This window comes from Parasteatoda tepidariorum, chromosome 2, assembly GCF_982258835.1.
Source record: "Parasteatoda tepidariorum strain Cologne lab strain chromosome 2, Ptep-v5.0, whole genome shotgun sequence".
Lineage (NCBI taxonomy): Eukaryota > Metazoa > Arthropoda > Arachnida > Araneae > Theridiidae > Parasteatoda > Parasteatoda tepidariorum.
In genome coordinates, this window is record NC_141756.1 from 113,372,794 (window position 1) to 113,388,547 (window position 15,754).

General features: G+C 30.4%; 1 long non-coding RNA gene across 5 annotated transcripts in view; it reads right to left on the reverse strand.

The window, feature by feature from the left end:
• Positions 1-15,754, reverse strand: part of LOC139425036 (uncharacterized) — a 106,403-nt gene that overhangs the window by 19,833 nt on the left and 70,816 nt on the right. For 3 of the 5 annotated variants that reach the window (XR_015431643.1, XR_015431641.1, XR_015431642.1), the window contains exon 2: positions 3,223-3,335. The exons of the other annotated variants lie outside the window; for them this stretch is intronic. This is a non-coding gene — a long non-coding RNA (uncharacterized LOC139425036). The remainder of the gene's footprint in view (positions 1-3,222; positions 3,336-15,754) is intronic. 5 annotated transcript variants of the gene reach the window in all.

Below are 15,754 nucleotides of genomic sequence, written 5' to 3' on the forward strand. Positions count from 1 at the left end.
GTTTATACTTATTATTTATACTTTATGTCTTGTTTATACTTATTATTATTTATACTTTATGTCTTGTTTATACTTATTATTATTTATATTTTGTTTATACTTATTATTATTTATACTTTATATTTTGTTTATACTTTTTATTATTTATATTTGATCTTCTAATTTTTGTGAATGTAATTAAAATGTATTGCGTGTGTGTTTCTTCCTTTACCCTTGAAAGAGGAAAATAAGGTATCGAAAACAAGAACACTTTTACTCTTAAAAACTAATTTACTCTTGAAAAAGCATATCTTCATTTAACAGTATCTAAATTTTATCGAAGTAATAGCTAAATTGCTATAAGAGCTGAAAAATAGCTTATTTAACTTGTATGAACATAATTCTTGTGTGATAGAATTAAAATAGGCAATCACTTTCTTATTTTGTAGCTCTATGACAAGTAATCAAGCTTAATTAAATAAGGGACTAATTATTTAGCAAATGCTAATATAAACGATGTAATAAATATTAGAAAATTATCCATTCTGTAAACAGAGAAAATTGTAGTAGTAAATGCAAAATAATAAGACATAAAAAAACAGCTGATAAAGATAAGGATGCATTTAATTATGTCAGTAAAATCTTAACTTAATCTGCCTAAAAAATAGTAAGTAAAACAAGGTACAAAAATAATAGATAGTATGAAAAAAAATGATTAAGCACTAAAATTACAATACTTATATTTTTAAAAAAAATTTTTGAATGATAATATTAATGTTAAGAACTAAGACAGCTGCTTTTAAAAGGCTAAATTTTTAATGGGAATCTATTCTTTAGTCATCACGGCAGCCATCAAAACAAACGCAGCTACATGTTAAACGTCCAAGAAAATGATACAATTCGAAGATAGTAGAACTTTTATTTTACTTGAGTTAGAGGAATTGCTTATGTATTTATACACTCGATTCAATTCAGTATTCTATAAGGGTTTGGAATTCATACGATAAAATCGTTATTTTGATTTATTTTTTCAGTTAATTATTCTTGGTTAGAGTTATTAAATGCAACCTGTAGAAATGATATTAAAAACTACAATAGAAAAACCAAAATTGGCACTCGATTGGAAAATGTTTAATTGACTTTTTTTAAATTTTTCCTGGTTTGTAAATATGCATAAATAATAAAATTCAACCTGAAGGAAAATTTTAAATACCGCATATAATTATAAATATGTTTAAAAATTAAAATAACTAAACTTATAAATTTAAAAATAATTCCATGCAAATGAATTAAAGAAAGGAGCAGGAAATGATACCCTTACTGTCGACATCACACACATGTGACACCGCTTACAGCAGAAAAATTGTCTTTTATTAGTTTACATAACATCAAGTCCCTTAATTAAAATAAAAGAAATTCTTGGTAAACCTTCTTAACCTTTTGGAATTTAATATACCAAAATTTAAGAAAATGTCAGTTTTTTTTTAACCACTCTTTTTTTTTCAGTCAAAAAAGGATGCAAAAAAATTCTAATTTTACTGCAATTACTTTTTCCCTTACACTGAAAAATCCAAAATACCATCGATATAACCTATTTAATAAATCCAAAACTAATTAGAAATTTAAACAAACTGAGATAAATTATTCATTTTCTCAAACTATCATAGTGTTTAACTTCAAAACAATTGCAATTCTTCAGCTAACATTATCACTAAACTGAATTACGCTACGCAAAACAGCAATTTTCATCTTAGTACTGAAACAACTCGATAAACATCTTGTTAGAAAAAAATTTAACATTTTTCTGTAAATGTGTAAAATTTCATTTAATACTATATGAGTTATGGCAGACTAAATGCGCTCTGTAAAAATTTTCTGATACGATTGTGACGGCGGCAATAATTTTATTTAATGTAAACTAAACATATTTTGCTTGGGATACACAAACACCTTATAAACACTTCAACTTCCAAACTCAAAACATTAATGAGCTAGTCTTTTACGCCGCATAAAGTTTGCAGGTATAACTGTATAAGTATATTGAGTTAAAAAAAAGTCCATCTTAGTTCTAGAACAGAGGTTTCCAACTTACATGAGGCCGGGGGCCGCAATTAAAAACACCAATCAAATGGCGGGCCACAACTTTATCAAAATTTTATATAGGAATCTTTTTATGTTTGAAGGAACATTAAATATTGGTGTCAGATTTTTATATAAGTTTTTTTTAATATTAAAAGAAAGGACAAAATAACAAGCATTACAAATAATGATTGCTACGTATCATTTTGAATCTTCTCTTAATCTGAAACTTAGTGACAAGATATTTTTTACTTTCAAATTTAATTCTGGGATAAATTAACATTTTTTCGACTTATTAGGAATTATAGCATCAACTAAAAAATTCTCGAGCATCTGAAATTAATTTTTTTCCGCTAATGCAATATTCAATTCACGGAATTTAGATAAAACATGATATTCATTCCCTCTTTTATGTACTCTAAAATTTACAAATGTAAATAATTTCGTCCAAAATGAATGGTTTCAAAAAGCTAAATTGGAGAACCTCTGATACGCACATGCTAAATTATATTCACAAAATAAAAAAAAGAGCAACATACACGGTTATTTTTGTATTTGAATAAATATTTTCTTGGATGCAAAACCTGAGAAATAAATTTTTTTTGCACCGTTAGTATGTTAAATTTCACAGATGACAAAAAAATTTATTTTATTTTATTTAGCGAGAAAAGCATTTTAAGCCCTTATAGATTTTTTACGAAAATTGTCCGCTATGAAAACTAATATATTTTAGTTCGCGGGTCGCCAGTTGGAAACCCTTGTTCTAGAGGCTATCTGCACCGTGTAAGCCATGGCGTACTAATAATAATATTAATCTAATCTGTGAGAACTTAGGTGTGAGAGATTCATGAACAATTATTAAAATAAAGCTTACATTTCTAATAAATTGAGGAACAATTATTTTATAGATGCTGTAGCGCCCGATTTCCGAGGAAAATATTTTAGAGTATTAACAAAATATTTAATATCTTATCTTAATTTAACAAAGTTCAAATATAAAGGTTTTGTCCACCGTTACATACAAATAATCGAAATATTATCCTTTAAAAATATTAAATGTTTGCACAGATAATGTAGCTTACAGTAGCATAGTTCTTGCTTTTATTTCGCTATGACTACAAATAATTATAATCAGAAGAAATATGATATTGTTGAGTTTCTTACTTTTAAGAACAAATATCTTCTTTTTTTTTCGCTGCTTTGTAGGCAATTTGCAATTAACTTCGTGAGCAATTCCGGGTGTGGAACGCTTAGAGTGATCAGGGCAGGAGCTTCAACTATAATTAATAATGTATTAGAGAGTAAAAGATGAGACATTAGTATTAAGCAATATCAAGGTATAAACGTGGAGAGCGACAGCGAGCAGGGTCCTCCCGATTTAGTTTAGCGAAAAATATTGCAATAGAATTGCATGTCTTTTGTCGAATAATTGACTATGAGCAATTCGTATTTCATTAAATTTCTAAATATTTTTGGAACAATAAAATTATGAGGATGCGTTTTTTAACGAACGAATATTAATGTCTTGACTTTTTGCTGTAATATAGGCAATCCATCCCAGATCGCGAAACAATATGAAATCAATATGTTAAGAAGTTTGTCGAGTGATAGTAAGCATTTTTAAAGAATGTAATTAATTTATTATTACTGCCGCACATTCCTAATAGACAAAATTTTATGTTCCTTATGATTACGTTGATCCCATTGAAACTTGGCGGGAAAATGTATGCTTTTAATTAAAAAATAGTACTTAAAATTTTAAATAAAGTTCTTTTTTAAAACTACACTCTCGGAATAACAGGCGGAAAAAGTATATTTTTGTTGTTTAATTTCATAATTTTCCTTTGTCAAGATTTTTTTTCATGCTTATAGAATTTAATTTATATCAGAAAATAGTTGTCTATTTAAAACTTTCAAATAGAATGATTGTCATAAACTTTTAATGTATTAGGCAAGTATATATTTATTCTCAAAAGTATTTAAATTTTTAAAATGAATATTTTTTACAGCATAGAGTCAGAAAGCAAAGTAAAACTCGATATTTTTAAAGTATATTATAATTATTTTAGTTGTGTTACCCAAATTAAAAATTAGAAGAAGCTGATAATTTTAAATTTCTAAACATATAACTCTTTGGCCTTTAAAAAAAATCAATCGTTAAAAATCTAGTGATTATTGCTTTAAGAAAGTTTTAGCAGAATTTCTTTAATTAGTTATAAAAAAAAGCTCTTACTATTCAACTTATATATATAGCACAATGTTAAAAAATTAATACTTACAAGAATTGTAACATTTGATATTTTAAATAAAAATATTTTAACTTACCAAAAAAGAGAAGGTGGCTATAAGAATATTTTTTAGTATAGGGAATAAGTAACTCGATGAACAAACTCTTATAACTAAACTATATCCTATGACAAAAAAATATGGTTAACTCATTTGAAGTCGAAAGTTGCGCTTCAGTGTGGTTTCTTATTTTATTTTTTATATCCGTTGTTAAGCAGCCGACCCAATTTTGGATTTCCGATGTTCAATTCCGTAGCCTTGTAATTTTAAACACAATCCAGAAGACAAGGGAACTCCTTTATCAAGTATTTGGAGAAATTCGCCGTCGTGGAAGACTTTTCACCATTTGCGTTAAATGGAGAGAAAAACCTCCCACGGTTAGCCTGATGGCAAATTAGCAGCCCACAATGTGGCACAGTTTAAGTATGTTTGTATATATTTCTAAGTGTATGCATAATAGCGTTAAAATGAAGAAAGTATTGCCATGTATAAATTCCATCGCGTGATCCGGCAAGGAACGTGGTATTCTGTATTTTACAGTAATTTATCTTATACGTTTACATAATATCTCTCGTTGCTTACATTATCTAGTCTTAAGTGATTATGCGACCGAAATAAATGCAGGATTCGTTCTGAAAATTTCCCTTCGAGGGGTATACATATTTGTTTTTCGGTAGAAAAAAAAATCATTCGATAAAATACAATTTTTTTCCCGAATTTACGATTTTACCGCATTTGGCGAATGCTTAGAGCTGGCCGTTAATAATTATATAATGAAATAAAATAAATGTACGATGACTCCGAATTTGCTTTAACCTGTTACTTACTGTAGAAGGCCATATGGAAACCTTCATTTACGCCATTTCATAAAACTAAGAAGGAAGCAGACTCTTTTTAATTTATTATTTCTTTCTTATCGTGTAGAGTTGAATTGCTTTTGAAATAATATAGACTAATAACGATCGCAACTTTAAATTGCACAAATATCGAAATAGAAGCTTTTATTTAGTGGACAGCTTTTGGAGCGATGCTATCAAGGGAACTTAAATATGGCATGAAATGTTTTCAATAAAATACTAAGCATAATTAATGAACTATTCCTCTAACATCTGACAAGTTTTTTTCGAATGAATTAAAATTTCAATAGGTTAATATCTGAAATTAAAAGGAATTATTTTGTCTAATATTTCAAAACTAATTGCACACTATAAAGTTGTTAGAATATATAGTTGTTAGTATTGCACACTATAAAATTAGTTTAGTTTATTCGTCGAACACATAAAAATTGCGAGTTCGTGTTTTGAAAATGGAAATAAAAAACAATTATTATGAAAGTACTGTTGAACTAATATGAAAATGATGTTAAACAAGTGCAGTAATGTGTCATTAACGACATTTAACCAGACTTGAAAAATGTTAAGATTCTTTTTTACTCCCAGAATTTTCTTTAAACTTCTATTGTGACCTAAAAAAGCTCCATAACAATCCATGAACTGTGTAAAAATAAAAACATTTTAAAGTAACTTCTTCAATTATGCTAAACATTCTGATGGTCACTGTCTCTATAAAGTTTTTGCTTCACTTTCCAGGAGTTCAATCAATACCTCTATGGTATTTATCAATTCACTAATCACCACTTCTTAATATTTTTTTCTGTTATTATTAGAGTTTTAATTAAAGTTAACAATCATTTGTGGAAAATTATTCTATTTTAGTGTAAAACAAATTACAAAATCCTGTTTTTAAAGAAACACCTCAAATGCTTGCATAAAAATTGTCTGTATGTTTACATATAAATAGGAGTATGCTTTCACCAGTTTCTTTTTAAAACTTTCCCATTACAATTGCTTCCTTAGGTATATTATAATATAACTGACCGAGTTAGAAAATTAATGTTATAGGATAGATTTGGATGCAGTATACAAGCAACATATTCTTCATCTTAATGCTTTTAGTAATATACGTAATTAGAAAAAGAGAAAAATTCAAGTAAAGGAAAATTTTATTTAATTATATTTAATATAACGTTTTATTCTATTATATTGTAAAATAAATTTCAAAAATAATATTTTTACTAAATATAATTTTCAAATATTGATCATGTGCGGGGATCGTGCCCCAGATACATTTGTCTATAATTATTTCCTTTAAAATTGTACTATAGTGTGTTATAATATAACACCTGACCGAGTATTAAAATTATAGCTTAGCGATATGAGCCTTTTATACCTGTATACACAGTATATGAGCAAACATTTCTCTATTTAATACGCACTTGAACCATTATACGCACTTAAAAAATATATACTTGCATATTGTGCACATTTTGACCTACTAATTTGATTATAATTATTTCTTTTAGCACTGTAATATAGTATGTAATAATATAATACCTGGCTGAGTTTGAAAATTATGGGCTATTTTTAAGGGGAGACATGGGGCCATGTATGTATATCTACACTATTCAAGCAACATATTCATTTTAAAGCTCTTAGTATTATACGCACTAAGAAAAGAAAAAAAATTGCATAAAGGAATAATTTATTTACTTCACAATATTGTTAAGTAAATAATAATTTATGCTAAAAGTGATTTTTAAATAATGACCATATTCGGGATTCAAGCCAAGCAACGCCTGGTCTTGCGGTTTCATGTCACTTAACACTACCGGCCACCGTCTGATCGTTCGATTTGTAAACAGGTTTCTAAGAAATGTCTGCGGTTCACCAATGGAACCATTTTGTGCAACATTGTGGTTCCCCAAATTTCTCTATAATTATTAGAGTATGCTATAATATAATGCCTGATCGACTTTAAAAGTTAGAGGCAAATAAATATTAAGGAAAGATTTGGGGGCATCTATATCGATGAGCTACAGTTTCCCCATTTTAACTCTATTATAGACACTTCATACATACTTACATATTGTGCCACATTATGGTCCTCTTAATTTGTCTATAATTATTTACTATAAAATAGTAATATAATATGTTATAATATAACACCTGGCCGAGTTTGAAACTTGTAGCTTAATATTAAGGAGCGTTATTGGCCTCTTATGAAACAATTTATCCATTTTAACGTCATTTAAATATATTAACGTAATATTTTAGCGTCATTTATATACAGACTTACATATTGTACCACATTATGGGCTCCCAAATTAATCTAAAATTATTTCCTAAGGAATAGTTGTATAGTTTGCTATAGTATAACATCCAACCGAGTTTGAAAGTTCTAGATTAATATATATACAATGTATGAGCAACAATTTTTCCATTTTAGCGCTATTTTACGCGTTTAGAAATATACACATACATTCTTACATATTACCCTATATTCTAGGCCCCCCAGTTGGTCCATAATTTTAACCTTTGGTATGTTATAATTTAACATTTGACCTTGTTTGAAAATGCAAAATAATCATAAGGGGAGATATAGAACTGTTTATATATACAGTATTAAGGTAACAATTTCTTTATTTTAGCGTTTTGTGTAATTAACGCACTTAGAAAAGGAAAAAATAATGCTTCTTAGTATAGGAATATTTTTAAAATCATACTTTTAAGAATACGTTTCAATTTACTGAAATGAATACACAAGTTTTTCTTACTAAATATAGTTTATAAAATATTGATCACATCCGGGAATTGAACCTCGGAACTGGCAGTTTGTGACTTCATATCACTTAACCGTCTGACTTAGAACAAGTTGTGTATGCTATAACATAACACTTGAACAAGTGTGATGCTATGGGTTAATAGAAATTTATTAAGGACCATCTACACTAATAGAAGAGACATTTTCCGTTTTTGACATTGTTTAATTTTTCAAGAAATACTTAAAAGATTATTTAATAACTTCAGCTAACACATGCTATTATAAATTTATGAACTTAGAATTACAAAAAACACTTAAAGATTAAATTTATAATGTGGCAATCTTAAAAATATACAAATTTTAACTCAGTTTTAAAATTCACTCAATATCACTAAATTTTAAACTAAGGAGAAGAATCAACGGATTAACCAAACTTAGTTTGTCAATCTGACAGGAGTAGCATAAGGGGGAGGAATTAAGAAAAATATTTTGTTTTTCAGGACTGTCAAAATACTCATGGGTGAAAGAAGAACAATGCCGAACTTCTATTAGAATCATTATGACAATTATAAACAAAAACTTTAAAATGCAATGAATAAATAAAAAGTACGCTACATAAGAAACATGCATAAGTTAAACATTCTGTCCCGCAGTGGACTGATCGCTAAGACACGGTTCCCAGCAGATCACCGAAGTCAAGCATCACTGGCTACGGTCAGTGTGCGGGTGGGTGACCACTTGGATCAGTCTGCTTAGGGACCGAAGGTGTGCGGTATTGGTCCTCGTTAAACTGTGCTACCGTAAAGTGCTCGACTTCGCGAGCAGGTCGTCGGGCTACCGAAGCAGGGGTGCCATCCCCTCCGCAGAGGATCAAAATTGTGATGGAATGTCAGCTCTAGTGCGGCGTAAATTAACTACAACAACTCAATATTACGATATTCTCTGAAGCAATAAACCCCTGTAAAACGATTTTTTTTTTAAATTTCAACCTTATTTTCCCCAATTATTATTTGTTTTCAAATAATGTAAAAAATCTTATTTTACCATTTTGTCCATCTTTTCTGACAAGAAAAGACTCACTGCTGACCACCCCCAAGAAAAATAGTCCCTTCAAAATATTACGCAACTGATCATTAGCACAGACAAAGTTGGTTCCATTGTCACTAAACACTTCACCATGACTCCCTCTACGCGCAATAAATCTCTTTAATGCATTCATAAAGGTTTCAGTATTTAAATTACTAACAATTTCTAAATTTTACCCTTAACAACAAAAATACAAATTATAAACCTTTTTCCTTCTTCTTGACATTAATTTAATAAAAGGGATCACTGTAATCCAAACCTACTTTAGAAAATACTCTAGAAATGCTGACTCTTACACTACAGGATTAAAGAGAAGTTATTAAAGGACTGGTTCATTCCATACTCAAAGCTGAAGCTACGATTCCTCAACTTATGACGTCACGCAGTACTCAGATCTAGAGAAAGTTTTGTAGTTCATTTACGTCGCACTAGAGGTGCACAATGGGCTATTGGCGACGGTCTGGGAAACATTCCTGAGGATGATCCGAAGACATACCATCACAATTTTAATCCTCTGCAGAGGATTAAAATATGCAAAAAATATATTATTAAATTGGAAGAATTTTTAAGCATTAATAACTTTTATTTTTTAAGTTCATGATTTTTTTTTTTTGACCTTGTACATTCTTTCTTTCTTGTTTAAAGTTACGAGACGGCATCGATTTCAATGGCGAAATTAAAAGTTCTTAAACGTCTAAGCAAAAAGCATGAAACATGATGCTTTTATTCACAGCAGGATAAATTCTTCCAGCACATTTTATAATTCTTTTGATGTCACCTTTATATTTTCTGAAATAAAACATGGAAAATTGCGTTTTCTCATTTTGTGTTTTATAACAATTCTTGCCGGATGCTATCGCGCAAGCTCATATTTGACTACTACTGTTACATTTTTGCAATCAGATAAGATGAAAAACACCTCAAAATATATATAAAATATAGAAAACAATGAATGTATTGAAAAAAGTTTAAAAAATATGCTAGTTACATGCGAAGCAATTTATTTTTAAAGTGAGAAGTTGGCGTTACTGATTGAAATCGGAGCGGAACGAGTATCTTCGAAGGAGTGACCTTCGATTCTCTCTTTTAGCCCTGCTTGCACTAGGCAAATCTGCTTTACTTTTAGAAATTACCTTGAGACTTTTAAGAAATTTTTTTTATCATTCTCTTAACAGCTGATCTTCCGTTAATTATACAAAAACTGCCTCGAATGTTGTCTAAAGCAGCCTCAAAAACCAGTATGCAAATGAAGGACAAGATCATGATTAACAATTAATTCACAAATATTATTATTGTTTGGAATTGAGATAGGATATTTTTGTTCTGAAATTAAGTTCGAATGTTTAAGTCTGCCACCACCACGAATTATATGCATTTCATCTAAAAACGGAAATAAATTTAACAAATTGTAAGAAGATGGTAAATCGCTGTCCTTTTTCAAAACACTTAATTTCTTTCGTAAAATACACTGACAGAACATAATTGACTAAATAAAATCAAGTGCAGTTAAATTGCCATTTTTATGATATGGGCTTCTTGCATTTCCCTTGAAAAGCAAACACCATGCAATGATTCTTCGCAATTTCGAAAACGAACACTTATCAATGATAGGGAGTATCTTAGTATTTTGTACTACAAAAAACACAAGATCATTTTGGTGATCTTTTAGCTCTTTTTTTTTTGTATAATTCACTGTTTGACATGATGTTGAATTCACTAGGTAACTATGTTCTCGCTAATACAACTATTAGTGTTTACAACTTTTAGTGTTCAACGTAGTAACCTCGTAATTTTGAGCTACTCTCAGAAGACGAGGAAACTCCTGGATTAACATTGGAAACGACTAACCTTCGCGGTAGACTTTTTGATAGAATTTACCAGCCTTTGCGTAAATGAAGAATAAAACCACGTAAACCGCTCAAATCAATTTAATCTGATTTCCTTCACTTCTTTTCATCACTTTTTAATAATTTTTACTGACATAGTAACAAAATCTTTTCTATGTATTTTACTTGAGTCATTTTACCGTAGTTAACAAGATGCACACATTTAGTCTATTCACTTTACAAAGAAGTTCTGATTATAAAATATGAAGTAAATAACATTATGTATGAAATTAGTCCAGCTACATGTTTTTATAGCAAATGTACACATTTAGTCTATTAACTTTACAAAGGAGTTCTGATTATAAAATATGAAGTAAATAACATTATGTATGAAATGAGTCCAGCTATATGTTTTTATAGTAAATGTACACATTTAGTCTATTTACTTTACAAAGAGGTTTTGATTATCAAATATGAAGTAAATAACATTATCTATGAAATGAGTCCAGATTTGTGTTTTTATAGTAAATGTACACATCTAGTCTATTCACTTTACAAAGAGGTTTTGATTATAAAATATGAAGTAAATAGCATTAAAAAATTTATAAGTAAAAAAAAAAACTTTTTTCTTACTCATTGAAATAATTTTAATCCGGAGCTACGCACACGACTCCCTCCGTAACTCTCTTTAATATTAACTTTTAATTTTCAAACTCTGCCTGAAATTAGAGTTTTATATACCTAACAATCGTACCAAAGAGAATTTTTATACACTAATTAGGGGGCACATAAAGGGCCAATATAGATTTTGTTAATTAACCGGAAAAAAGTTCTGTAAGCTATATATTCGTTGCAGCAACGTGTGAGTCGTGGTGTGGTTGTTAACGCTATGGGTAAAGAAGTTTGTAGACTCGGTGGTCAGGGGTTCGGTCCTGGTCACGGATTAGTTTTTAATCTTTTTTCTATTTTCCTTATTTTATTTTTTTAAATTCTCTTTTCCCTATTTCAACGTGATTAAAGTGTTATATATATAAAAATAATTATTTTTCTTTGGGAAGGAGGGATTAATAGCTGAAAAATGGATAAATTTCGACTCCGGAGCTACGCACACGACTCACTCCGTAACTCCCTTTAATATTAACTTATAATTTTCAAACTCCGCCTGAAATTAGAGTTTTATATACCAAACAATCGTACCAAAGAGAATTTTTATACACTAATTAGGGGGCACATAAAGGGCCAATATAGATTTTGTTAATTAAGCGGAGGGAAGTTCTTTAAGCTGTATATTTGTCGAAGCAACGGGTGACTCATGGTGTGGTTGTTAGCGCTATGGGTAAAGAGATTTGTAGACTCGGTGGTCAGGGGTTCGGTCCTGGTCACGGATTAGTTTTTAATCTTTTTTCTATTTTCTTTATTTTATTTTTATAAATTCTCTTTTCCCTATTTCAATGTGATTAAAGTGTTATATATATAAAAATAATTATTTTTCTTTGGGAAAGAGGGATTAATAGCTGAAAAACGGATAAATTTCGACTCCGGAGCTACGCACACGACTCACTCCGTAACTCCCTTTAATATTAACTTTTAATTTCCAAACTCCGCCTGAAATTAGAGTTTTATATACCTAACAATCGTACCAAAGAGAATTTTTATACACTCATTAGGGGGCACATAAAGGGCCAATATAGATTTTGTTAATTAAGCGGAGGGAAGTTCTTTAAGCTGTATATTTGTCGAAGCAACGTGTGACTCGTGCTGTGGTTGTTACCGCTATGGGTTAAGAAGTTTGTAGACTCGGTGGTCAGGGGATCGGTCCTGGCCGCGGATTAATCTTTAATTTTTTTTTCTATTTTCTTTATTTTATTTTTTTAAATTCTCTTTTCCCTATTTCAACGTGATTAAAGTGTTATATATATAAAAATAATTATTTTTCTTTGGGAAAGAGGGATTAATAGCTGAAAAACGGATAAATTTCGACTCCGGAGCTACGCACACGACTCACTCCGTAACTCCTTTTAATATTAACTTATAATTTCCAAACTCCGCCTGAAATTAGAGTTTTATATACCTAACAATCGTACCAAAGAGAATTTTTATACACTCATTAGGGGGCACATAAAGGGCCAATATAGATTTTGTTAATTAAGCGGAGGGAAGTTCTTTAAGCTGCATATTTGTCGCAGTAATGTGTGACTCGTGGTGTGGTTGTTAGCGCTATGGGTAAAGAGATTTGTAGATTCGGTGGTCAGGGGTTCGGTCCTGGTCACGGATTAGTTTTTAATCATTTTTCTATTTTCTTTATTTTATTTTTTTAAATTCTCTTTTCCCTATTTCAACGTGATTAAAGAGTTATATATATAAAAATAATTATTTTTCTTTGGGAAGGAGGGATTAATAGCTGAAAAATGGATAAATTTCGACTCCGGAGCTACGCACACGACTCACTCCGTATCTCCCTTTAATATTAACTTATAATTTTCAAACTCCGCCTGAAATTAGAGTTTTATATACCTAACAATCGTACCAAAGAGAATTTTTATACACTAATTAGGGGGCACATAAAGGGCCAATATAGATTTTGTTAATTAAGCGGAGGGAAGTTCTTTAAGCTGTATATTTGTCGATGCAGTGTGTGACTCATGGTGTGGTTGTTAGCGCTATGGGTAAAGAGATTTGTAGACTCGGTGGTCAGCGGTTCGGTCCTGGTCACGGATTAGTTTTTAATCTTTTTTCTATTTTCTTTATTTTATTTTTTTAAATTCTCTTTTCCCTATTTCAACGTGATTAAAGTGTTATATATATAAAAATAATTATTTTTCTATGGGAAAGAGGGATTAATAGCTGAAAAACGGATAAATTTCGACTCAGGAGCTACGCACACGACTCACTCCGTAACTCCCTTTAATATTAACTTTTAATTTTCAAACTCCTCCTGAAATTAGAGTTTTATATACCTAACAATCGTACCAAAGAGAATTTTTATACACTTATTAGGGGGCACATAAAGGGCCAATATAGATTTTGTTAATTAAGCGGAGGGAAGTTCTTTAAGCTGTATATTTGTCGAAGCAACGTGTGACTCGTGGTGTGGTTGTTAGCGCTATGGGTAAAGAAGTTTGTAGACTCGGTGGTCAGGAGTTCGGTCCTGGCCGCGGATTATTCTTTATTTTTTTTCTATTTTCTTTATTATATTTTTTTAAATTCTCTTTTCCCTATTTCAACGTGATTAAAGTGTTATATATATAAAAATAATTATTTTTCTTAGGGAAGGAGGGATTAATAGCTGAAAAACGGATAAATTTCGACTCCGGAGCTACGCACACGACTCACTCCGTAACTCCCTTTAATATTAAATTATAATTTTCAAACTCCGCCTGAAATTAGAGTTTTATATACCTAACAATCGTACCAAAGAGAATTTTTATACACTAATTAGGGGGCACATAAAGGGCCAATATAGATTTTGTTAATTAAGCGGAGGGAAGTTCTTTAAGCTGTATATTTGTCGATGCAGTGTGTGACTCGTGGTGTGGTTGTTAGCGCTATGGGTAAAGAAGTTTGTAGACTCGGTGCTCAGGGGTTCGGTCCTGGCCGCGGATTATTCTTTATTTTTTTTTCTATTTTCTTTATTTTATTTTTTAAAATTCTCTTTTCCCTATTTCAACGTGATTAAAGTGTTATATATATATAAAAATAATTATTTTTCTTAGGGAAGGAGGGATTAATAGCTGAAAAACGGATAAATTTCGACTCCGGAGCTACGCACACGACTCACTCCGTAACTCCCTTTAATATTAACTTATAATTTTTAAACTCCGCCTGAAATTAGAGTTTTATATACCTAACAATCGTACCAAAGAGAATTTTTATACACTAATTAGGGGGCACATAAAGGGCCAATATAGATTTTGTTAATTAAGCGGAGGGAAGTTCTTTAAGCTGTATATTTGTCGCAGTAATGTGTGACTCGTGGTGTGGTTGTTAGCGCTATGGGTAAAGAGATTTGTAGATTCGGTGGTCAGGGGTTCGGTCCTGGTCACGGATTAGTTTTTAATCTTTTTTCTATTTTCTTTATTTTATTTTTTTAAATTCTCTTTTCCCTATTTCAACGTGATTAAAGTGTTATATATATAAAAATAATTATTTTTCTTTGGGAAGGAGGGATTAATAGCTGAAAAATGGATAAATTTCGACACCGGAGCTACGCACACGACTCACTCCGTATCTCCCTTTAATATTAACTTATAATTTTCAAACTCCGCCTGAAATTAGAGTTTTATATACCTAACAATCGTACCAAAGAGAATTTTTATACACTAATTAGGGGGCACATAAAGGGCCAATATAGATTTTGTTAATTAAGCGGAGGGAAGTTCTTTAAGCTGTATATTTGTCGATGCAGTGTGTGACTCGTGGTGTGGTTGTTAGCGCTATGGGTAAAGAAGTTTGTAGACTCGGTGGTCAGGGGTTCGGTCCTGGCCGCGGATTATTCTTTATTTTTTTTTCTATTTTCTTTATTTTATTTTTTTAAATTCTCTTTTCCCTATTTCAACGTGATTAAAGTGTTATATATATATAAAAATAATTATTTTTCTTAGGGAAGGAGGGATTAATAGCTGAAAAACGGATAAATTTCGACTCCGGAGCTACGCACACGACTCACTCCGTAACTCCCTTTAATATTAACTTATAATTTTTAATCTCCGCCTGAAATTAGAGTTTTATATACCTAACAATCGTACCAAAGAGAATTTTTATACACTAATTAGGGGGCACATAAAGGGCCAATATAGATTTTGTTAATTAAGCGGAGGGAAGTTCTTTAAGCTGTATATTTGTCGATGCAGTGTGTGACTCATGGTGTGGTTGTTAGCGCTATGGGTAAAGAGATTTGT